The sequence below is a fragment of the Diceros bicornis genome, unplaced genomic scaffold (assembly GCF_020826845.1).
Source record: "Diceros bicornis minor isolate mBicDic1 unplaced genomic scaffold, mDicBic1.mat.cur scaffold_267_ctg1, whole genome shotgun sequence".
In the NCBI taxonomy this organism is placed as follows: domain Eukaryota; kingdom Metazoa; phylum Chordata; class Mammalia; order Perissodactyla; family Rhinocerotidae; genus Diceros; species Diceros bicornis.
This window is the reverse complement of record NW_026691143.1, coordinates 421,442-446,129: the sequence shown is the minus strand read 5'-3', so window position 1 is coordinate 446,129 and position 24,688 is coordinate 421,442. Positions and strand designations below refer to the sequence as shown.

The following is a 24,688-nucleotide window of genomic DNA, read 5'->3' as shown; positions in this document are numbered from 1 at the left end:
GGGCTTTCAATTGGTATCGTCAGCCTTTTTAGAAAGGGTAGAACAGTGTCATCTCACGGGAGAGAAAATGTCCACTGCTGCATTTTCCAGATTAAACAATAAAAGGGGTGGGGGAATAAAGGCTGCTTCTCAGCTGGTGGGCATCCAGTGACTAGCCACCGCGGTAGCTGAGAAAATCGTTACCCCACCGCACGCCGGGATCTCTCCACTTCTGTCTCCTACCTTCTCCCGAAGTCAATCATACTGAGTCACTGAGCCTACGGAATTGTGACATATTATAAAACTAGTGGAGTCTTCAATGTAAACATCCTCCGAAGAGGAGCATAGCCCTTGTACGATTTCAAGTCACGCTGCGTGAACCGCCCGTGCGTACATGTGCAGGAGTTCCCTCCTCACCTGCCGTCCCTTCCCCTACATCCTCATGAGCGACGCCTATTTATACCGGGTAATAGCACCCCCATACAAAGCCTACTTTTATTAGTCAAACACAGTGCATTTGCCAAAACACCCTTCATTAATCAAATCACCTCTGGGGGAGTAACAGAATATGTGTGAACTAAATGTTGTTCCCCCAAGAGAACCTGTACCTTCAGGATTTTTGGTTGTGTCTTTTAAAAAAGTTTTTTGTTTTTACACTAGTGGTGATGTTGGAGGAGTAATAAAAGCTAGACATTGTGGAGAATGAAAAGCACGCATACTCCTTAGTCTAAAAGAATAGCAGGCCAGAAGGCAGTCCATGTTTCTGCTGAAGGGCCCCTCGTCCCGCAGCTCACACAGGCACACCAGGAGGACATTCCCACAGCAACCGCGTTTCCTAAAAGAACACCAGGTGCCTTGCACCCTTTGCTTCCAAATACCACTCTCCTGTGTTTTGTTTTTGTTTAAAAAGAAAGAAGTAAGAAAGACAATAAAGGAGAATAAAAGCCCAAACAAACGACAGCAACTGAAGGTCAGCGCCTGCCCCGGGCCCGACAGACGTTTCCAGTTCTGCTCCTGTCTTCTGGTCCCCAGCCCCTGGGGCCCGGGCGGGCTCCTCGAGCATCTCCATCAGGCCCCTCTGGAAAGGCTCCTCTCCCTCTCCTCCTCCGCACAGCAGTCTCTTCATTTCAGGCGCTGAGTCACGGTGGCCACGGCGACGGCGAAGGCCTGCACAGCGGAGAAGGGGTACTGGAAGTCCAGGATGTACGCATTGCCGTCGATCCTTCCAAACTGCATCACCTGGAGGGCGAGGGAGAGAAGCAAAGACATTAAAGCACAAACAAGGCGGGACACAGGGCAGCCGGGTCTGGGCAGCACCTGTTGGAGGCAGATAGCATGGCCTGTGAGATGCCAACAAAAGTGACTCCGATCAAGCTTCTCGATCTAACTACGAGTTTGGTGGAAATAAAGGAGCGGAGGAACATGTTAAACAACGCAGTGGGGAGACAATGAGCAGACCTCAGGGCATGGAAAGCTCCACAGGTCAAATGAAGGGGCTTCCTCATCCAGGAAACAGAAAAAGGAAGAACAAGTAGGAAGAAGAATCTACAGGCTAAAAGGGGCTGACGAGAAATATCAACTGCAACTGTCAATGTCACTACTCAGAGAGGGACAGAATGCCACCGCCTCTTTCCCAAGCCTGCTTGCCCTTGTCATTTCAGTACTCATGGGACCACGTGACATGTATTATTATGCAACATGTTATGTACACTTATTTATTGTCTTTCTTCCATTTTTGTAAACTCCATCAGGATAGGGATTTTCTGTTTTCCTCATCGATCTAATTTCAGCACTTAGAGTAAGGGCTGGCAAACTCTCTGTAAAGGGCCAATAATATTTTAGCCTTTGTAGGTCATACGGTCTTTGTCACAACTGCTTAACTCTGCTGCTGCAGGGCGAAAGCAGCTGTAAACTATACTTAAGTGGACGGGCGTGGCTGTGTCCCAATAAAACTTTATTTATAAAAAGCAGCAGCAGCCGGACTGGCCTGTGGGCCATACTCCTGGCTCAGAGGATTGCCAGGCACACAGCAGGTGCTCAATCAACATTTGTTGAGTGAATTAATGAAAATGAGATTTAAATAGGAGAAGTGAAGGGAATTCCAGGATGGTGGAGGAGGGTAGTTCCAGAACAGTAGCTACACAGCAGGGCTGGGGCAACCGTTCCAGGTTGGAGCAGGAAGAACCGACAAATTACCCAATGTGTTTGCACCAAGAGGGGACTTGCATTCTGCCAGGGAATCCGCGAATGACTTAATAATAAATACACAGAGAAATTAGCAAATAAGCAAGCAAACAAAAACTGGGTAATTATTATGTCTGGGGGACAAAAACCACTCTCCAATAAAAAAAGAAATGTGATTAAACCATATCACATGGCTCAGCTCTGAACGGTACTTACTGGCATAAGGAGGTGACCAGTGACTACTGATTCAACTGGGAAGGGGGGTAGAGAAAGTTCACGTGTGTGTAGTCAGAGGGTGGGGGGTGAAGAAAACAAACCCTCACGTTCCTCAGGAAGAAGTCAATACACAATGCTGAAAACTGAAAAATCACCAAATAGTAGACACCCTGCTCTTTACAAATATGGTGGCAAATACCAGAAAAAAGCCAACAGAGGTGGAAGCACGCCCTCTGGGGGAGGCTGAGGTTTGGGAGCACGCAGGGGCCTGTTAGGGGTCCTCTCGGGTCTTGTAGAAGCATTTGACTTTAAAAAATCAGTACACGTGTTACTCTGATGAGAAATAGACAAGACAGCAAGGGGTACACTGAAAATCACAACTCCACTTGGCCCTGAGAGACACCAGCTGTTTTCCACATTTCCCCTGCGGCCTTTTGAGAAACGCCCCCCCAAGGCCAAGGCACTGATACCCGCCCCCCCTTTAAAGGCCCCCAGAGGCCCGTCAGGATGAGACAGCCGCGCCGTGGCCCCGGGCCAGGCTCTCACCTGCCGCCCCTCCAGCTCCATCTGGAAGTTCTTGGCCGACTCCTGGGTCACCCGCCCCCCGAAGTCCAGCTGGCGCCCCTGCGTGGCCTCGTCCACAGCGGCTGCTTGTTGGCCATGACGTGCACGAAGCCCTGGCTGCGCGGCCGGCCGTCCTCCCGCTCGCTGGCCCTGCGGCCCTTGGCCTCCTCCGGCTCGCCGGCCGCGCGCAGGCTGCGCTTGCCCTTCCAGCCCGTCTGGCCGCCCTGGCTCCGGGTCACCAGCTCGTCCCCGCTGACGCGCAGCCCGGGCTGGCTCTCCGAGCTGTCCTGGAACCCCTTCCTCTTGTTCAACTTCTTCCACTTCAGCTGGTCTTTCTGACTCTTCTCTTTCTTCTTCTCCCTCCCCAGGCGGGGGCTGGAGATCAGGGAATTCAAGTCGCTCCGAGTCCGAGCCTCCTTCTTCATCTCGCCCTCTGTGATGGCCTGAACGTTTCCCTCCTCGCTCGGCTGTCCAGGCGCTTCCGGCTCTTCTTCCCGAATGTCTCCGGCCGCTGGGGGACCGGACTTTCCGTCAGGGAGAGGACTTCCTGGAAGTTGTCAGCGGTCTCTACCATCACCTCTGTGCCCAGGTGGCTCTGGAGGTCGGCGGGCGGTGGGGACACGAGGGGCTTCTCCACCACCAAGTGTGCCTTGGGGGGAGCGTGCCCTGGGGGTTCTGCACGGGCGGGCATGCGCTGTAGGAACTCCAGGGGTGCAAGGCGACAGGTGGCGGCTGTAAACTCGAGCACGTGCTGCTTCCTGGATACATGGGGAGCAGGGGGCAGTAGCGGGGGGCGGGTAGGCGGGCTACAGGACCACGGTGGGCTCCTGTTGTGCAAACTGTGTCTGGGACAGGGTGTCTTTCGGGGAGCAGGGAGCCTGCACTCCCGGCAAAGGGGGGGTGTTATAGCTTCCTGGGTAGGGCACTCCCATCCCATAGCCCGTCTGGAAAGTGGCAGTCGGGCTGGTGGGCGACTTGGGGGAGACGAAGGGCACTCGGGACACGTCCAGGTGCTGGCTCTGACCTGCCATCAGAGGGGACAGTTTCAGGGGGTTGGGCACTGCAGTCTGTGCTGTCCTGTCCTGGGGAACCCAGATGTCCTCCCCCAGTACGGGGTCCCACTGGTAAGGGGGCGGCCGCTTCCCGGCCACCGCAGCCTCGGGCAGCGCGGGGTGCCGCAGGGGCTTCTCGACTGGACAGTGCTGGCCCAGCGCCTCGTCCTCGGGGAAGGCCGAGTTGACAGAGTGGGCGCGCTCGCGGGCGCCGTCGGGCGGGCTCAGGAGGCTGTAGGAGGACTGCAGGGACAGCGGGGACGTGCCGGCCGCATGCGCCCCCGCCCCCGCTGCACTGGCTGCAGGTGTAGAGGGCGGGCGGCGGCCGCGCGGGGAAAGGCGCTGCGCCCTTGGGCTTGGCCGGCGGCTGCGGCGGGGCGCGCGGGGGCTCGGCCAGCTGCGCCGCCCGCAGCGCCGCCTCGCGGTTGTGTCTGCGCAGCGCGGCGTGGATGAGGCTGCTGTCCGGCCTCTGCGCCGCGGCCAGGCCGGGCCCAGCGTCCCGGCGAGGGCGGGATACGGGGGCGGGTCCCCCGGTGGAATGGAGGTGGAATGGAGTAGCGCGGCCCCGTCAGGCGGTTCAGGGTCGCGCTGGTGCAGGGCTGGGGGGCCTTCTTCTCGGTGGCGTGAGCCTCAGGGTGGCCGAGCTGCCTGGGCCGGGGAGGGTGTAGGTGTTCCGGGCGCAGAGCATCGGCGTCCGGGGACGGCACACCTCCTCCACGTTGCCGCTGCTGTCGAAGGTGGTGATCCTCTCGTAGCCCAGGGGCGGCTGATGGTGCGCCGCCGTGGGGTACAGCGAGAAGTCGCCCTTCTTCAAGCACACGTCCACCGGGGGCTGTGGGGGCGGCAGCGGGGGCGGCGGCGCTGCCGTGGTGGGGGCGGCGGGGATGGTTCCTGGGTAGGGCGGTGGGGGCTCATCTTCGCCACCTGGACCTCCTGGAGGGCACTGAACACCACGGCGTCCCCCTCGGCGGCCAGCTGCGGCACCGGCCGCAGGGCCTTGGCTGGCTTCTGCAGGTGCTCGTGGTCTTGGTCTCCGTGGTCCACCACCGACAGCTGGATGGCCCCCTGTGCTGGCGGCGGCAGGGACAGCTGAGGGGGGTTCGGAATGATGCGGCCCATCTCCACACCTCCGAAGATCACCTGTCCGGGGTTGGAGTAGCGGTTGGAGATTGCGTATGGGTTGGCACTGTCACTTGCGTGCTCAGCTGCCCCCACGGCCGTGGTCTGATTGGTCAGGACGTCCAGCTGCACGTTCTGATTGGCCAACAGGGACTGCACCAGTCCTATGCTCTGTGTGGGGGCCGTAGCTTGAGCTGAGCTGTGCATGGGCGCGATGGGGATGTTCACGGTACACGGTGGGTTGTTCTCAGGCACGCCAGATGCTCCCGTCACTGGAAGATTAGAAAAACCAACTGCTTACAAAACAGTGCCATGAAACTGGGTCAGAATAAGCAACTCATCTAGGCCTTTTACGTATAAACTGTAATTCCTACAAACAGATGCCTTTGCGTGGGGAAAGCTGGACCCTTCCTTCAAGTTACACAAAGCTTCTCTGAAGTTTCTGGAAGGACACTGGCAATCGGTGGGCTCTGGAGCTAAGGGCATTGTCAGAGCATTTCAATGAATACTTCTGAACCTTCTGAGTGTGGTGCCACGTGTCTGAATGGTACTATGGCAAATAAATGTTTAAGGACACTTTTTACTCATGATGGTCATAAAACGGCCCATTCTTATGCAAGAGGAGGGCAGTGGTACAGTATGAAACTCCACTGAGGACTCAATGCCTAGGCTTCTGAGTAGGTTTATCCAGGGTTTTGGATTGGTTAGTGTGGGAAGTGTCGTGGGGCAGATGTGTAGCTGAAATTTGTACGTAAATTAATTTTCTGTAAATAGAACCATGTCAAATGCAGTAGAGAAACCAATGATAAGAATCCTTTGGCAGATCTGCATATGAGGGGAAGGATCATTTCCTAACTTTACTGCTTTTTAGCATTTCAAACAGTATATAAGTTAGAGCCACACTGATTAAAACCCTGTAAATCCACCCTATTTGCACACAGGAGGAGTTTAATGGAGTGTGCGTTTGAGCAATCATCTGCAGACCACACGCAGGGCCTCAGCGCCACTGTTCAGTACTGCCCTTTCTAAAGAGCCCACAGAGCACTGGAGGTCTGCTCATCTGGACCTAAGTGCCACGTGACTATGAACACGTGCGCAGGAAACAGGCATTAACAGGAAATTGCACAGGCTGGCTGACCTTTCACCAGAACTACAGAGGGAAGCCAGTAGTCCATCAAAAGCTAAGCCCACCCTTCGTGCCTGTGACAGACTCATCCCCCTTCCCTGGGGTCCTCCACTGAGACGTGACTGTCCCCTGGCTGCAAGAATCTAGGTCCTGTCTCAAGTTTTCTATGATTCCTGTTCAGATCCCTCTTCCAGATGCTCTCTCCTCCGTATGGAGTACTGAGGGCAGGCATCTTCCCCGCCGAAGGAGAGTCTCTCTGTTGCGTCACCAGCAGTATGTGTAAGCCCTGAGACAAATCATTCCTCCTTTCTCTGGGAAGCACAGACAGTGACGACAACAGCCGCAACAGCTGAGCACGAGAGAGCTAGATTAGCCACATTCCGGGAGAACGGAGGGCGCTAAGGGGAAAGTGTGAAAGCCACTTCTAAATCCAAGGTTCTGAAATAGCAGGAGAGCTGCTATAAAGCTCATGTGTGAGATTTCACCAAACTGCAGGTTTATGGGGTTGCAAAACCTCGCCCATTAGTCCAGAACATCTGCTCCACCCATGAGGAGAAAGTATACCTATCAGAGAACCAAAGACGGCTACTGTCAGAAAGTACAGTAGAATAATTTTACACGCAGAAATCTGGCTGAAGGAAGGTCAACAACGCCCCCAAGTTCAGAGCCCGAGTTGGGACGCGTGTCCCTCCCCATCCCACGGTGAGGTCCAGAGCCCCTCGTTTGAGAATGACAAGATACAGGAGGAGTCAGTGGCCGTGTACGGTTCCTCTGGCTCAGAAGCCAGAGGCTTTCAGAACCTTGCTTGGTTCTAAGTAGAGGAGCCTCTATATTTATAAAATTGCAGGTGGACTTTTTTGAGAATAGTTACATATAAATAATTGGTGGACTACTTAGAAATCATTCTAATAATCAAAATAGGATTCCCCCAGTAGAAAAGACTTAAATTAAGATGCTATGGATCTGAATGTTTGTAAGTTGAGATTTTAAAAACTTATACCAGCTTTGACCTTGAACTCAGACCTGGCCTCTATGCACTGAGACACACTCTGCACATTAGGAGAGAGATGTTCCGCCCCGGAGGTGGGGCAGGTTTGAGAAACTGGGCTCTGTGGCACCACAGGGAGATGCCATTCTCTAAGCAGGGATTGAAAGGATGAGGGCTAGCCTGGGGTCAGTGAGACTGGGTTTCAGTCCTGACTTGACTGAGTCCTGATGAGTCCTGTTAACTTCCCTATCTGGGCATATGACTAAGAGGACTACCGAGAGGATAAAGTGAGATGGTAGAAGTGCTCTGTGATCATGAGCCATCACGGCCACCTCATCGTCCTTGCTCTGGTAGCTCCCCTCCTCCCCAAACCAGTGACAGTAGGTGACCTTTCTCCAGTGACACGCCACCACACCCACCAACCTTACTGAGGAAGTTGTACCTTTTCCAAACCGAGGCAGCAGGCACGGACTGACATGTTGGCATTCTTGACTACTTACCACTCTGTCCCCGTCGCGACCCACTAACAGAGGGCTCGTGACAAACCAGTTGATGTGTGAACACACCTGGTAAATCATCCTCATCTTCACTGACAACATTCGGGTTGAAGACAGGTAAATTAACATACTCCATGGAAATCTTCCGGACCTCTGGGAGATAGATGGTCATCTGCCGCGGCTGGAGATGCAGGAGGCTGGTTTTATAGATTACTGGTGGGAGGAGGAAAGCACGGTTAATAGAGACAAGCCAGAGGAGAGCCAAGGCATCAACAGTCATGGGAAGAGATGTGGGGTGACCTGCGTGGGCAAGGCCGGAGACTCTGAGATCAGCCCTCCACCTCCCCTGGCGCACAACTGGCCACCCCGGCCACGGACTGGATTCGGGAACAACAAATTCTCAGTCTAGCCCAGAATTAAAAACCTATCTTAGACAAATTCTTTTTAGAATGAGCTGGGTTATGACAAATGTATTTTTTAAAAATCCCATTTGCAATCACCAGGATAACTTGGTGGAAACAGTTGTGATAACCAGAGAGCCAAGCTCAGGGGGCAGTCAAGCAGCTACTGGAGGGCAGCTACGCGGGGAGCAGCAATGACACTCGGGCTGTATTCGGGACTGGATTCTGGGCTTCCTGACTTCCAGTTTCATGCTCAGGATAGAGAATCGCGGAGAACTTCCACACAGTTTCTTTAAATGCTAAGATTTAATTTCATTAACAGGGACCTTTAAGAGAAGGCCTAGACTGCAACTAAAATATTTAGAGAAGACAAAACAAGTTGAAAAATAATGAATCTGAATTTAAGTTTCACAATAGGTTAAAATCAGGATGAAACTGTCCCGTCAACTTTCTCTTATGTTTAATACTCTTTGCTGTGAGATATGTAGAGGTTCTTTAATTATTCCTATTCTTATTTTTTATTAAGATGAGCCAAGTTCTACCTGCGAGGCTGTCACCTCACAGCCTGGTGGCTGACTGGCCAGCACTCCCACAGCTCCAGGCCTTCTGCTCTGAAGCACCGTCGTAAGGCTGCTCCTTGGGCTTGAGTGGGCTGAGACGCCTTTTCCACGCCAGGGGTCGTTACAGGTCTTATTCATGTTTTCCTCTCTCTTGCCCACAAAAGAGAGTTTGAATTTTGTCTCAAACATTCTGGATGGTTCCATATAGCTTAAGAATTAATGCATTAAAGTGCTATTCTTTGTCGTTCAGATCGACAAAAGGATGTAAAATTAAAAATCTCAGGAGGGATGTAAAAAATAATATCAGTTGCCTCCAGGGAAAAAAACTAGGTGGTTGGGGGTGAGGATAAGAAAGATTTTTACTGTATATTCTTTTAAATCTTTTGAATTTTGAATTTATTCCACATTTTTAAAATTAAGAAATGCAAAAAATTAAAAACACAAAAATTTCATGAGCCTGATCATTCTAATTGAAGGAAACAAATTATTCAATGTAATTATCCAATTATTCAATATAAAATATCCAACAGCACTCACTTTTTGAATCTAACAGAGTGTCAAAGATTATTTAATAGGGCGCCATATGTAACAAACCCTCTAGAATCCCAGAGTTAATTTCTTCTCTCTAGTAGAATCATGTGGAAAATTCTTTTAGCTTGACAAATGAAAACGCTCTTTTTAAAAAGGTCAACGATTAGGACAATGATTTCACCGCAGTCACACACCAAGCTTTTGTCTTGGGCACTGAGATTCCTAATACAGGCCCTCCCATCTTAAGGTCCTCCTTGACTTCTTTATGGATCCACTCAACATCCAAGAACTAAGGGCAGAATGAGAAGACCCGTTGAGCATAGGTGCACGTCCATTCCTTTTGTCAACATTTGCTGTAGGCAGATGGCTAAATTCTCAGATTACAGGTGTGGGGTAACCATGCCTCTCACACAGTGGTTATTAGAATCACCATACATATCATGAGGGTGCTGCTGAATTACTGAAGAGCAGGCTTTTGTGGTCATGAGAGGGTTTCCCGGCTGTTGAAAACATGAGAGATTTCTTTCCATTATGTGAATGGATTGTCTATTGTTATTTTCTAAGTCAGTTTTATGTTTTACTTTTATTCTTTTTTTCCTTTGAGCTGAGAAACCTCAAAATGAAAAATCCAAATGCAGCACCATTTAATGTCTCTGAAGATGCATACACAGCAACAGGTCTTTTTAACATCTGCTTTGCAAGAACTATTTGTTTTAAAAGATCTAACTGTGTCTGAAACAACTCTAATGGGCAGATCCAGAATTTTTCAAAAACTATTTTTGGTAGGTTACACAGACCACATTCAAGATGGGGCCACCAGCCATCGGTGAACCCCACTGGCTAAGCTGGCCTTCTAGAGAGACGTGTGCGTGTTAGATGATCAGGCAATGTAGCAAGGTGGGGGACAACACAGGCCCTTAGCCCACACAGAGATGTGGCCATTAGGATGAAGCTGCTTTGAAAAGGACCTTCTGTCATTTCACTCCTTCGCGGTCCCCTAGTAAATATGACACGTCAGTCATTCAAGCAGATACAAAAGAGAAGGCAAATTCTGGGTTCTGCCCAGCCTGGTTCTCCCTGGGTTCCATTTTCCTCGATGTCTCAAACTTCTCATGGAGAGGATATTTATCTGGTACTTAGAAATGAAATCCAAAAAGATTTACCACTAAGAACTGTACTAACAGTCAGCCAACTTCTTCTTAAGGTCTTGAACACTTTCTTCTTGACTTTCTTCAGGAGTTTCTTCTGACTCAAGAACCTAAAGACACTGGTACCAAAATCTGTCCACAGTAAAAGACCAGAAATCAAAGTAACCAGAAGCCTATAAGAGCTTTGATAGAGATTTCGGCTATTTTGTCATTTTTGTAAGTCAGGGCTTGTATAAAAAAACGAAAACACCAGTGGCAAAAAAAGAATTTGAGTGATAATTCTAATTTTTGTGAAATCAGAGTGGCTACAGTCAAACTTTGGAGGTAAAATACATGCTCATCTTTTGGTGTCATAAGAGCGCATTTTCTACATTAGGCCACCAAAGGTTGAAATTGCTTATTCAGCCTGAGTTCCAACCGGGACAGTGGGAAGAGAACAGGACGCAGTTTTTACCTGCACCGAGGTTGGTTGGCAGGAAAGCAGCCAAGCCCACAATCTTAAATTTGGTTCCCCAGATATTAGACATGACCTGAGCAAGATAGTTGTGCTGTGGGAAAAAAAAGGAGAAAAATCACAATCTATTTCCATATTTTCTATTGATCACTCAAGAAGTAAGGACGTTAACACTTTTTGCTTAAAAAGCCACACGTGGGCACTGCCAGAAATATTCACTCTCTGTCATTCCACTGTTTTTAAGACCAGTAGCTGCCTACAGCATGTCAGGCACCCATTTGCAAGTGGTGGCTCAGCGAGCTGTCATTCTCAGGTTGGGAGTGGGGGCGGGTGTGTCCCGGTGTGTCCACATGTGTGTAGGTTAAAAAGGCACAAAAGTGATTTGGGCACTTTTTTCTTTACCTCTCCTTCCTCCCAGTCACTGAACCAGAGAGAGCACCTGGCTCTGAACCCATTTTCATCCTTGATATTTCTCCTGGAAACATCAGCTGCACTGATACCAGTATATCCCAAAACTACCCAATTATCTGTTTCTTATTCAATCAAATTTTTAAAAATTTAAGAAGTTATCACTATGCCCAAATCATGCATGAGTGTGTGTGTGTGTGTGGAAGGGCAATAATAAAGATGAATAAAATACAGCTCCTCAAAGAGCTTAGAACCTAATGGAGGAGAGAAGGCCTGTAATTATTTATATACAAGGAAGTGACTGAGAAATGTCCTAAGGGAGTTACAAACAAGATGCTCTGGGATTACTGTGGCTGAGCCAGGGGAGGAAGCCTTCACGACAGAGGGGAAGTTCTATCTGGAAGCACGTGGGCAGAAAGGAGGGTGAGGAGATGGAGCGGGTTACCCAGGCAGGGCAAAGGCACAAAGGCGGGAAGAGGTGAGTCAACAGTGTGGCTCTGGCACCTGGAGAGGAGGGGGTGTCGAGGAGGACAGGAGGGAAAGACAGGCCAGGCCAGGCAGTGGGGCTGTGACCAGGGATTGGCTCCTGCCGACACTGGAGTCACTGAAGGGTCAGAAGCGGCTTGAGGGAGCAGAGGTGAGAAGTGTGGCTGTGTCTCAACCAGAGCTACCTGTGAGGAGATTCCTGTGGCAACAGGGGGATGCCCGAGGTGGGAAGGAGGTCTTTCGGGATGTGGAGGTGACGGGGCATGGAGGAGGGCAGACAGGCTCTGGTTCTCTACGCCCGTGTCTGCAACTGCAGTGACAGGCACGGAGAGGGGGGACCGAGGGTTCAGCGGCCATCAGGCACACACTGAGGAGGGGAGCGGAGCGTTGGATTGGGGGACCACCCGAAAGCCGACACTACCTGAGTGATGTCTTCAAAGGGAAACTCTCTTCCCGTCAGGCTGGGCGAGCCAATGGAGGGCTTGCGCATCGGCAACCGTGGAGACCTGGAGATCTCCTGTGCCTCCCGGGACAGCTTGGGGGACTTCCGAGCCTCAATGTTGATCCTGCGGAGGCAAGGCCCCGAGGGTCAGGCGCCCCGGTGGGGGCAGCGCCTGCACTCCTGGCACTCCCTTCACTGTCCACCAGTCACGGTGGATGTGCCACTCCCAGGGGCCACGTCCCTTAATTTACCCAGGCCCCGCCCACCTGCTTCTGCCTTATGAACACGAGGAAAGAAGGACAGAACTGCATATCGAATAATATATATTCAACAATATAGTGAGGTTCAATCGAGTGATTCATTTGTAAAGAACCTCAGAGAATTAACTTTCTACTGAAAACTTTCTACTGACTAATAGTAAGTTTGGAATCGTCCACATGTCTTCTGCCAGGGGTCGCAAAATTCGTCCTGAGGAAAGTGGCGGGTGGAAGAGGCGTTTCTCACCTAAGTCCACAATGGCTTTATAGTTCCTAACACAGTGCTGGGATTTCAACAGACTTACCTAGCATATCCCCCCTGCAATACTGACATCAAATCAGTGGATCTAAGTTTTTCTGCTGCCTTTTGATCCTATGTTGTATCTCTGGTCCTCAGTTCCTTTGTTTATAACATGGGGACACATGTGTTTAACGGCAGTCTACCCCAAAGAGAGCGTTATAAAAGTGAATATGGTAAGGTTGATGACATTCCATGAAAGAAAAGCATTAAGCCTCACAGATACTGCTTGAGAGCTTGATAAGACACCTAGGGCTCCCGAAGTGTGGGAGGACAGGGGGACCGAGCTGGTTAAAGCTCTGAGCGAGGACAACTGGCCTGGCTGCTGCGTAGGGGCACTCAACACTGAGAAAGACGGAAGGAAAGAGGACCAGCTCCAGAGACCGCAACATCCGGGAGCTTTCCAGGGACATTTACAGGTGAAAGATTTGGTTGCTTATGTATTAAATGTCCTCTTCTCTTTACGCAATGGGAAAAGCCAAAACACTGTAAAAGTGTAGAAAAGTTCATAATTTTATTTGCAATTTTAACAAGCCTAGAATAAAGATGAAAAAAATAAATCAAACAGATTGCTGGATATCTGGATATCTATATGGGAAAAAAATGAATGTTTACCCCTAACTCAGACTATACACAAAAATTAATCTGAGGTGTAAAATTAATCCGAGATTTAAGTGTGAAGGCTAAAACTATAAAGCTTGTAGAAGAGAACAGAAGAATGTCTCATGATCTTAGGGTAGACAAAACAGGACAAAAGCATTTCCTAAACAGCACACGAAAAGTGCTAATCATAAAAGAAGAAATTCACGTTAGACTATACAGCAATCCATATATCTGCTAAAGGACTCATAGCCAGAATACATGAAAACTCCTACAACTCTAAATAAGAGAAAAACAACTCAATAAAAAATGGGCAAGGGGCTGGCCCAGTGGTGTAGTGGTTAAGTTCACGTGCTCCGCTTTGGTGGCCCGGGGTTCAAAGGTTTGGATCCCAGGTGTGGACCGACGCATTGCTTATCAAGCCATGCTGTGGCGGTGTCCCACATGAAGTAGAGGAAGATGGGCATGGATGTTAGCCCAGGCCCAATCTTCCTCAGCAAAAAGAGGAAGATTGGCATCGGATGTTAGCTCAGGGCTGGTCTTCCTCACAAAAAAAAAAAGGTGCAAAAGACTTGAACAGACACTTCACAAAAGAAGATATCCAAATGGCCAATAAACATAAAAAGCTGCTTAGCATCACCAATCATTGAAGATATTAGGATTAAACTACCATGAGATACCACTATACACCTACCAGAACGGATAAAATTATTTTTAAAAGATGACAATACTCTGTAGGTGAGGATGGAAGCAGCTAGAACTCTCATATACTGCTGGTGGGAATTTAAAATGGTACAACAGGCACCTTGGAACACTGTTTGGCAGTTTCCAATAAAGTTAAACATACGTCTACCCCGTGGCCCTACAACGCACTCCTAAGCATATACCTGAGATAAACGAGTGCATACGTCCATAGAAAGTCTTGTAGAAGAATGTCTACAATGGTTTTATTCATGATAGCCCCAAACTGGAAACTACCAAACATTCAATTGGTAAACGGAATAAACAAATTGTAGTATATTCATTACAATGGAATTCCACAGAGCAAAAAAGAAAAACTGTTGATACATGCAACAACATGAATGAGTCTCACAATCATTATGTTGATTAAAAAAAGCCAAATAAGAAAATAGGACATGTGGTTTGACACCATTTATATGTAGCTCAAGAGGAAGCAAAACTAATCTATGCTGACAGAAGTTAGAACAGTGATTACTCTAGGGAGTGGGTGTCGAATGGGAAAAAGTACAAGGGAACTTTCCGGGATGATGGAAATATTCTTTATCTTCAACTGGGTGGTGAATACACTGGTTTACCAACTGCATGATGCATTATGTGTTTACAATCTGGGCAGGTACGTATCTGCACGTACATTAGACCTTCATTTCACACAGCATCAAGAATTTTAGAGCTAGAAGGATCTTAGTGAAGATCTGCTCCACCCTTTAACTTCACAGACAAGGAAACTGGTCTCCAGGTCATGGATCAACGTTACATTCTGAGGTTACAGAGCCCTCGGTGGCAGGGTCAGGACGAGCAAGGCAGGGTTTTTTATCTATGACACTGCAGGCCCTTCCATCTGCTTTTAGCTTTTTGCCACTCTTTAGGACAAACCCTTAGGATAGAAATTTTTTGTGTTTGTGAAGAAGATCAGCCCTGAGCTAACATCTGATGCCAATCCTCTTCTTTATTTTTTTGATGAGGAAGATACCCTGGGCTAACATCTGTGCCCATCTTCCTCTACTTTATATGGGACGCCACCACAGCATGGCTTGACAAGCGGCACATTGGTCTGCGCCCGGGATCCGAACCTGTGAACCCCGAGCTGCCAAAGCAGAGCACATGAACTTAACCGCTATGCCACTGGGCTGGCCCCCCAAACTTATTATTAGAATACTATTTTTTCCAATTACAGCATCAAAGGCATTTAATTCGGCATTCCTTTCAACACATTACATACACTGTAAAACCTCTGTCTTACCGTTCTCAGACCAGAAATAAAAACAAGTAAGCCAGAAAGCTACGGCCGCCCCTGCCACCCACCACCAGTGCTGACCCCTAGAAGTTCTGAGGGTTCAGCAAACTTCTTCCTGGGGATCTTTTGCTGTCCTGAAGGGAAGAGTAAAGGAAAGCTATAATTATCACAGGCAGATCTTCCAGACGACAGACTTGGATTGCCTCTTGCTATGCTCCTCTGGTGTGGGTTAATGGGATCCTGCTGCAGACACAACACAGACACACCTCCAGAGGCTCAAAAAGGGAGCACGCCCCTACAGACCAAGATTACCTTGGGAGTTTGGGTGATTTGCTAGCTCGGGAGATTTTGGGAGATTTCTTGGCAGCCCAGTCATCACTCAGTTCGATGTCACTGGAGTCTGAGCAGTTGCAGCTGTCGATCATGGTAGAAATCAAGCTGTTTCCATAGATTTCATCGGGTAAGATACCAAGCAGTAGATTTTAGGGAAGTGACATCAGTTAGACCCTCACAACGATCATTACTAGGAACTAAGTACAGCCTGACCCTAGAGGCCACCGTTTGAAGTCTAAAGGTTGAAACAGAAAGGAGCAGAGCATTGTCTTCCTTTTACATTTTTATGCCATTATATTGTCTAAGCAAAAGTAGTCCATTACTTCTACGGTTAGCAAATGGGGGTGGAATTTTAATGCCTCTGGAATGTACAACAGTCTGGCACTGTTTACTGTGCCAAACCTGGCAACAAAACGGCCGCGCTATTGTGCCTCACCACACACCAGGCTCCATCTGGGTTCACACGGGCAGCCTGGGAACCCAGGCTGGGCAAGGGGCTTGCTGACTCACTGACTCCCCCAGAACCTGCTTCTGCCCTGGGACCGGGGAAGGCCCTTGTTGGTTCTGGGCCTGCTCTAGACTCAAGACCTGACAGAGTCGGGTCCATTTCAGGGACTCCGAGAAGTTTATGTCTGGCATGTCAGAACCGTCTCCTGGAACCGCCAGAAGGATGCTTGTAGGGGGAGAGGGGGTGGCTATCCCACCTGCTAGAGGTGCCTGCCTGCTTCGAGCAACGGCTGGAAGAAGACCTGTGTGGCAGGACTTTCAGTGGGAGCTTTGGGTTCTCCTGAGGGTGCCTGCGTGGAAGCCACTCAAAACAACCTTGTCAATTGGCCATTAGGTAGAAGATTAGAGGCCCCAAGGCAGAAGACGACAGATGCAGCAACGGGGCCATCACAAAACTGCAGAGTAGATGAAGTCCATGTTTAACATCCTCCTCAAAACCCCTTCTCCTTTGCTGCCTTCCTCACACGGCCTCACATCCCCTCACATCCCTTCACCACCCAAACCCTGCTCTGCCCCACCCCAGGTCTGCCCTCACTGGAAGTACCTCATTCTTCAAAATCGCTTTGTTTTGCTGACAAAAGCCTCATTCCCTCAAGGCTCCAAGAGCCTTGCCAGGCAATAAAAAAGCTGCATCATTCAATCACAATGAAATAATTTATAGACTGTGAGCGATTTTACCATTCAAAAGGGCTGTTTACATCTGAAAGAATGAGTTTGTAATCCAAACTAATCTCTGTTTCTGAACACGTGGAGGTGACATCTGTGTGGAGGTGACATCTGTGAACAGGGCCTCTCTGAGGGCCCTGGAGGCAGAGCAGAACAACTTGGCGTGCTACTTGGAAGGAGACTAGCTGACGCCCGATCAGTGTTACTACATCAGCCTCTTCTTCAACTACTTCCTGAATCAGAAGGCACGACTCATGAATCCAGCAAGCTGGAGTGGTGTGCATCTGAGTTCCAGCAAATAAAAAGGCTTAATTCACACGCCCCAAGCAGTGCTTTACATTATTTAACTTAGGAGCCCTAGATCAAAGGAAGCTTGGCCACCATTCCAAAATGCATGTAAGCCCACAGAACGCTTCCCCTGTGTTCACGAGCACAGAGCCAGTTCACCGACCTGAGGAAATTCAGTAATGTATTGTCCACTCAACACCTGATCGACTTGCTGATGCCGGGGTTTTGTAATTGCTGGATGTCATACCCTTTGCTTTTTTCCTTTACTCACGTCTTAGTCTGTGTGGGCTGCTATACCAAAATACCACAGACTGGATGGCTTATAAACAATAGAAATTTACGTCTCACAGTGGGGAGGCTGGAATTCCAGGGGATCAGGGTGCCCGCATGGTGGGGTTCTGGTCACGGCCCTCTTTGGGGTTGCAGACGGCTGACTTCTTGCTGTGTCCTCTCATGGCAGAAGGGGCTACTTTCTGGAGCCACTTTTATAAGGCAATAATCTCATGATTATAAAGGCTCCGTCCTCATAACCTAATCACCTCCAAAGGCCCCACCTCCTAATTCCATCACACTGGGCATCAGGATTACAACATACGAATTTAGGGGGGCATAAGCATTCATAACCACTTTTATTCTATTGTCTGTCTCCCCAACTAGTGGAAGGAGAGTTGCCTGTCTCACCTCCTGCTGTAACTCTAGAGACCAGAACAACGCAGAGACTTGATAAATACTTCCTGAAAGAAAAACGAGGTCTCTCCCTGCCGCCTGGCTGCACCCCAGACTAACTGCAGCAGGATCCTGGGGGTGGACGCGGGCACTGTCGATTTTTAAGGCTCCCCGGTGATTCCCATGAGCAGCCAGGGCTGAGAACCACTTGCCCAGGAGCAGAAGGACTTCCCCATAGAACAGACTTAAAGGGGGCGGCGTGAGAAGAAGGGAGTTGCTTTCTGAGACAAGCCCCAAGTCCTGCTTGTTCAGTGTTACAGTTACACACTTGGAGGCTCATCACTCTGCTCCCTGTCATCAACAACTAGAAATTCAGTGCAGCACATCAGAGTAAGACCCAGGGAGCCTGGGGGTGATGGACATCTGTACCTCTTATTTCTAGAGATTCTGTGTCATTAATTTATCATGAAAATTCTGGAAGAAACATACAAGTTGTAGAAAAACGTAAGTTGGGATTCCTCTTTGAGACCAGAAGGCTGAACTGTACTGTTTGGGGCTTCACATCCCAGTTTTGTCAGTTTGCAAGAATATGCTTATTTCATCTGGGTTGAGGCCTTTTCAAAACACACAACCCAAATCAGGTATCTTTTTAGAATTTTAAAAAAATCTTTAAGCACAGTTTCAAAGCTTTTAAATAAAAGTTCTGTCTTAGTCTGCTTGGGCTACCATAACAAAATACCACAGACCAGGTGGATTAAACAAGAGAAATTTATTTCTCACAGTTTGGGAGGCTGGAAGTCTGAGATCAGGGTGCCAGCATGCCAGATTCTGGTGAGGGCTGTCCTCCTGGCCTGCAGACGGCCACCCTCTCACTGTGTCCTCACGTGGGCTTTCCTCAGGGTGTGTGTGTGTGTGTGTGTGTGTGTGTGTGTGTGTGTGTGTAGGGAGATCTCTCTTCCTCCTCTTACAAAGCCACCAATCCTACTGGATTAGGATCCCACCCTTACAGCTTCATTTAACCATAATCACCCCCTAAAAGCCCTGTCTCCAAATACAGTCACATGGGGGTTAGAGCTTCACCATATGAACTTGTGGGATGGACACAATTCAGTCCATACATTCCGCCCCTGGTTGCCCCCTCAGTCATATCCTTCTCCCACGCAAAATACATTCATTCCATCCCAACACTCCCAAAAGTCTTAACTCACTCCAGCATTAACACTAATGTCTAAAATCCAGAGTCTCATCTAAATATCACCTGAATCAGAAATGGGTGAGAGCCAAGATACGACTCACACTGAGGCAAAACTCCCTTCCAGCCGTGAACCTGTGAAACTAGACAAGTTACGTGCTTCCAAAACACACAAGACGGCAGCGGGCCAGGCACAGGGTGACATTCTCATCCCAAAGGGAGACACAGGAGAGAAGGAAGGGCCCCAGGCAAGTCCAAAGCCTAGTAAGGGGAATTTCTAGACCTTAAGGCTTGAGAATAACCCTCTTTGGTTCAATACTCTGCCCTCCAGGCCCACTGGAGTGGCAGTGTCACCCCACAGCTCGAAGTGAGGGTCCCCACGGCTCTGCGGGGCTGGGGTCTTGTCCTGAAGGCTCCGGGTGGAGGCTGTCTGGCCTGCTAAAATTGAGGCAGTGGCCCTGATGACCTCTGAATCGCTTTTGGGGTCATTTTTCCCTCTTGAAGAATAGTGCATGTTCCTAGCCGACCAGCTCCATCATCCCGTCCTGTCAAATCCAGGAAGTCAACAGCCTTCCATCGTCTCAGCCTGTATGGACAGGCTGAGAACTTTCCAAATCTCCAAGTTCTGGTTCCTTTTTGCTTAACAATTCCTTCTTCAGTGTGTCTCTCTCCTCTCTCATTTTACTATAAGCAGTTAGGAGGAACCAAGCCAATGCTCCAAAACTACTTAGAAATCTCTCAAATATCCAATTTCATTTGCTTGCAAGTTTTATCTTCCACAAAACACTAGAACACAGTTCAGCCAAGTTCTGTGCCACTTTACGACAAGGATCGCCTTCCTCCAGTTTCCAATAACATGTTCCTCATTTCTGTCTGAGACCTCACCAGACATGGTCCTAATATCCATAGTTCTAATGTGTACCTCAAAACCCTTCCAGCCTCAACCCATGACGCAGTTTCAAAGCTGCTTCCACATTATAGGTATTTGTTACAGCAGTTCCCCAATTCTTAGTACTAAAATCTGTGTTAGTCAGGGTTCTCCAGAGAAACAGAACCAATAGGAGGCAAATACATATACACACACATACAGAAAAAGAGAGAGAGAGCATAAGGAGTTGGCTCACGTGATAATAGAGGCTGACTGACAGGCCCCAAGGTCAGAGTGCCAGCCTGGCTGGGGTCTCGGCTTGTGGATGCACACCTTGCTGTGTGCTCACGTGGCCTTTCCTCAGTGTATGCGTGTGTGTCGAGAGAGGGCTCTCCCTCTTCCTTTTCTTATAAGGCCATCAATCCTATCCAATTGGGACCCCACCTTCCTTAAAAGCTCTATCTCCAAATACAGTCACATTGCGGATTGGCGTTTTAACATGTGAATTTTGGGGGGGACACAATTCAGTCCATAGCAAGCTGTGACTAAAGATTTCCTTTGGAAAATTTGTGAACTTTTGCTAAACAAAAATTATTGGGATTCATGCTATCTATTATAAAAACACATACTGGTAATTCTGAGAAATACATTTGTTAAGTTACTTGGGGGACATTTACAACAGGGGATCAAAAACTTCAGAGCATAGCAATCCCCTGGGGCCCCCACTAAGTTGCAGATTTCTAGGCGTCGCCCCCAACATGCTGAACCAATCTAAGGGGCAGGCCTAGGAACCTGTATTCAAGTAATTATCCCAGGCGATCTGCGGGAAGGTGGCCCGTGGACCACATCTGAGAAACGACATGGAGGACTAAGAGAGTTCATCAGCTTCTCACGACGAGCAAGTCCTGGCTTCTCAAAGCCAGGAACCCTCTCTTCTCTGAACCAGGTTACATCTACCACTCGGTTGGCAATTAGTCACGTTCTGCCTTGTGACACATCGTCTATTTTTGTCTCGAGGTATTTAAATCTTGACTTTTTTATTGAACTTTTCAAGTGTTAAGTTGTCTTTCACCCAAAAGGGATCATGAACTCCCTGAAAGCAGAGATGCCCCGGCACTGCTTCACAACCACCTCGAGGAGACTCGAGGACCGTACAAGGCAGGCACTCAATACGTCCCACCTATCTGCTTTGCTTTACAACCTTTTCGTTATAAAAACACAACACCTCCTTCCCCACAGGCCTGTTAGCAACCGGGCCAGCCTGTGTTGGGAGGAGCTGACAAATGTGACCACTACGGAGAAGCAGGCTGGGACGCTCAGGTCAGGTCCACGCAAGAAAGGTCTTAGGAGGCTGCAGCCTTGTCCCTACAGCACAGCCCCCGCTGCTTCTGTCCTGTTCTTCAGTGGGAAATGGACGCACAGGAGCGGGGGAACAGAAGCAAGCTCTTCACATAAGTTCCCGTCAACACGGAATCCGAGCATAGGTTTTATAAAACTGCATACACGGGAGGAACCTTAGAGACAACGACCCCGCTGAGAACCGGTGATGCGCCCTCAGGTTCAGGACCTTTCCCAAGTCCCCCCATCAGTCATCTCTAACCGCCATGGCTCCTGTCTTCTCTCTTCCCCTGAAACTGCAACTTCCTTCTAAGTTCACATGCACTGCTCTCTGGCTTCTCTCACTTTGCCTTCCTTCCTTCTGAATCTTCCCTCTCCCTCCTTTCCACCTGCCTCCCTACCAGCCTCCAATTCTTCTCGCTCTCCCTGCTCTTGGTACTAGGTCATCACATGACTCAAAAGACGAAATAACTGACTAATATCCAATTTTTAAAGTATAGTTTCACTGCTTTCAATTTTACACGGTAACACTGACAGCAGAATGTTGCTACAGATGCAGAGCATTCCAATAAAGAAAAGCAGACAGCAAGTGGACCGACTGTAAAATACTGAGGTGGGCAAGTGAGGCCAAGGTTGAAAAAGCCCATTGCACGTGACACTCGGCTAACTGGTGATGCTACACGGCGCAGCGGCTTCAGGGACAGAATGGGGGAGAGGCCAGTCTAACGGGCGGGAGAGGGAACAGGAGATGGGAAGTGGAGAGAACAAGTATGAACTAATGAAAACAAATCTAATTCAACCCACGTTGTCCCACGGTCAGGCGCTTGCCAGGCACTGGGGGTACAAAGATGACTCAGTTCCCTCCCTCCGGGCCCTCAGGATTCAGGGACTGTGTGCCCCGAGGGATACCAGCAGCTCAACTGACTGACGGGCGATGGGCACAGAGGGGACAGCTGCTCACTCTGCTCTAGGTGACCGGCAAGATTTCACAGGGAGGCGGGGGAACGTTTGAGCCGGCAGGTACTGCTGGCAGAGGCCACAGGCCTCCACAGTGACTACAAACAAAAAGAGCAAAGTCCCTTCCCTGGAGGCTCACACTCTAGGGTCCCAGAGAGAGGTGCGCAGTGAGCCCCCTGAATACGGCAACGGAGTCATGAAGATTGGTATAGGAGAGTCTTTAGAAGGAGGGAGTGACTGTCATGCGAAATCTTTACGGACCAGCAAGAAAGTCTCCTTGGTCATCAGCTAAAAAGCAGCTAAGGGTGGCTTAGCGAGCGCAGAAGCAGGATCCCCGCAGGAGGCTGAGGAGCAGGCTGAAGGTCTGAAGCGTTTAATCCTGTCACTCGCTCTGGGGGGCAGCGACGGCATCTCACTACTGTTTTGACGGTCTCAACAGCACATTCAGGCCCTCAGTGGATACCTGACAAATAACTGAAAGAGGAGGCTGCCATTCCCAAAAGACCCGTGCCAGCCTCCCCTTGATGACAGCCGATGTCTCCTCCCCCCACAGCCCCAGCCACACGGAGCCTCAGGAACGCTCTTAAAAACCCGTGGGAAAGTCCACTTAGGGAATCTAACTTCAGTAGGATTTTGGAAGCGGAGTAGCTTCAGGGATGTTCCACGCTAGCCAAACGTTCACAGATAGGCGTTACCTGTGCGTGGGCAGTCAGGAATACCAGTCCGCACCCCCCGAGAGGGGTCTGCAGTCCCTGGCGAGGCGCCCCCCTGCGTTGCTGTCTGAGCGCGGGTCCGTGATGACGAGCTCCGGCGCAGCTGGCTGACGCGCCGCCCCTCGAGGACGCGCACGAGCCCGCCCAGGTGCTCCAGGCAGAGCGTGTGGCACGGGCCGCCCACCTCCGGGCCGCGCTCTGTGCGCTTCACGGTGCGGCGCAGACGCTCGTTGCCGGCCGAGGGGCAGCTGACAAAGTCGCGCGTGTTGTCGGGGTCCGGAATCGGGGGCTGGAGGCAGGACGTGGAGAGAAAAGAGCGTGCACATCACTGATTACCCTGGCGGAGCACTGGCTGGCGGCTCGGGGAGGGTTAACTCTGCGGTGCGGGACAATGACTCCCAACTCTGGGCGCACGTCACAACCTCCTGGCAGCTTTCAGAGACCTCAGCCCGGATCCCACCACAGACGATGGAACTGGAATCTTGTGGGGGTGAGCCTGGGCACGTGTGTGTTCTAAAAACTCCCCAGGCGATTTTAACGAGCAGCCAGGGTCCAGAATCACTGGTGTGGAACCAAGAGTGTAAAGCAACTTGAAGAAAATATCACAACAGATTCTAAAACTCGGATGTTTTAGGAAAAAATTAACCAAGAAGTCAATCTGATACTTAGAAGCAGAGACAGAAAACAAAAAAGAGAACACAGGAAGCAACCTACATGCAGAGGGCCAGAGGGAACGGGGAACCCACACTGGAACAGCCACAGGCAGGTCCAGTCCACATACCACCATAGCGACAGACCAGTTCTCAAGCTCCAGTCAGCATAGAGGACGCTGACAGCGAGGGCTGGGTGAGGGCCGCCCCTCCGCACAGTGATGAGGAGAGCAGGCCCCGGGATTGACAGGGTCCCATCCTGACCGTTCCCCTAACGAGCCACAGAGCAAGTCCCTCACTTCTAAGAACGCGTTTCCTGCTTTCTCAAGAGGGGATAACGGCAGCATCTGCCAGGGAGTCAGGACTGAACAAGGCAGACTGATCATCAGGACGACAACGGCAGCCACGCTCGGGATACTGCCTCTGCCATGAGAAAGCTAATGCCTATCACACAAGGTGACTCTCTTGTGGACACTAAGGGTGATGCTAGGGACAGACTGCGCGCGTGGGAGACCGAGGTGGGACTTTGCGGAGCCGCACACCTTCATCTTGCAGAGGAGCAGACGTGACTTCTGTGCTCCTGCTCTGGGACTCTCGCCTGTGTTCCTTGTCTCGGCCCTCCTCTTGGCGAGCCTTCGGGAACAGGCAGCCAGCACGAGTGAGGAAGGAGGAGAAGGTGAGTGGAAGGGCTTCACCTTGATGGTGGGGATGAAGGCAGTGGGGAGGTGGGAGCAGAGGCGGGGGGGCGGGGTCAGCTTGCTGACATCCTTGTCCTCTCGCAGGGCGCTGGCAATGGCCTGCTGGCACAGCAGCTGCAGGCCGGACACGCGGTGCTCCACACGGACCACGTACAGGGCTGGTCCTGATGCCATCAGCAGCCACGAGTCCCGGTGTCCCCAGCAGATGGAGATGATGGGGCGCTGCCAAGAAGTGAAGGGAGACTACGCTTAAGCTGTCGCTCTTGTAAGCAAAGATCATGCACGCTTGTGTCAAGCCAATTCAAGTGACCTGATAGTTCATGAGGATATTGGTTTTAAAAAGCACAAGAGAGGATGTTACATACCATATTACAAAAATTCAGTATTTCCATTGAAAAGCAGTTAGATCCCCAGGCCACAGCACAAAGCACTGGAAAAGTTTTACAAAGTTCTTTTACACGTATTATCTCATTTAATTTGGTGCCATAAAACCTAACTTAGCTCTTATGACGTTTCTCCCAGGAGAT

General features: G+C 49.9%; 1 pseudogene; it reads right to left on the bottom strand.

The window, feature by feature from the left end:
• Nucleotides 1-1,101: 1,101 nt before the first annotated feature.
• On the bottom strand, nt 1,102-24,483 carry LOC131402793 (tubby-related protein 4-like; annotated as a pseudogene).
• Nucleotides 24,484-24,688: the final 205 nt, after the last annotated feature.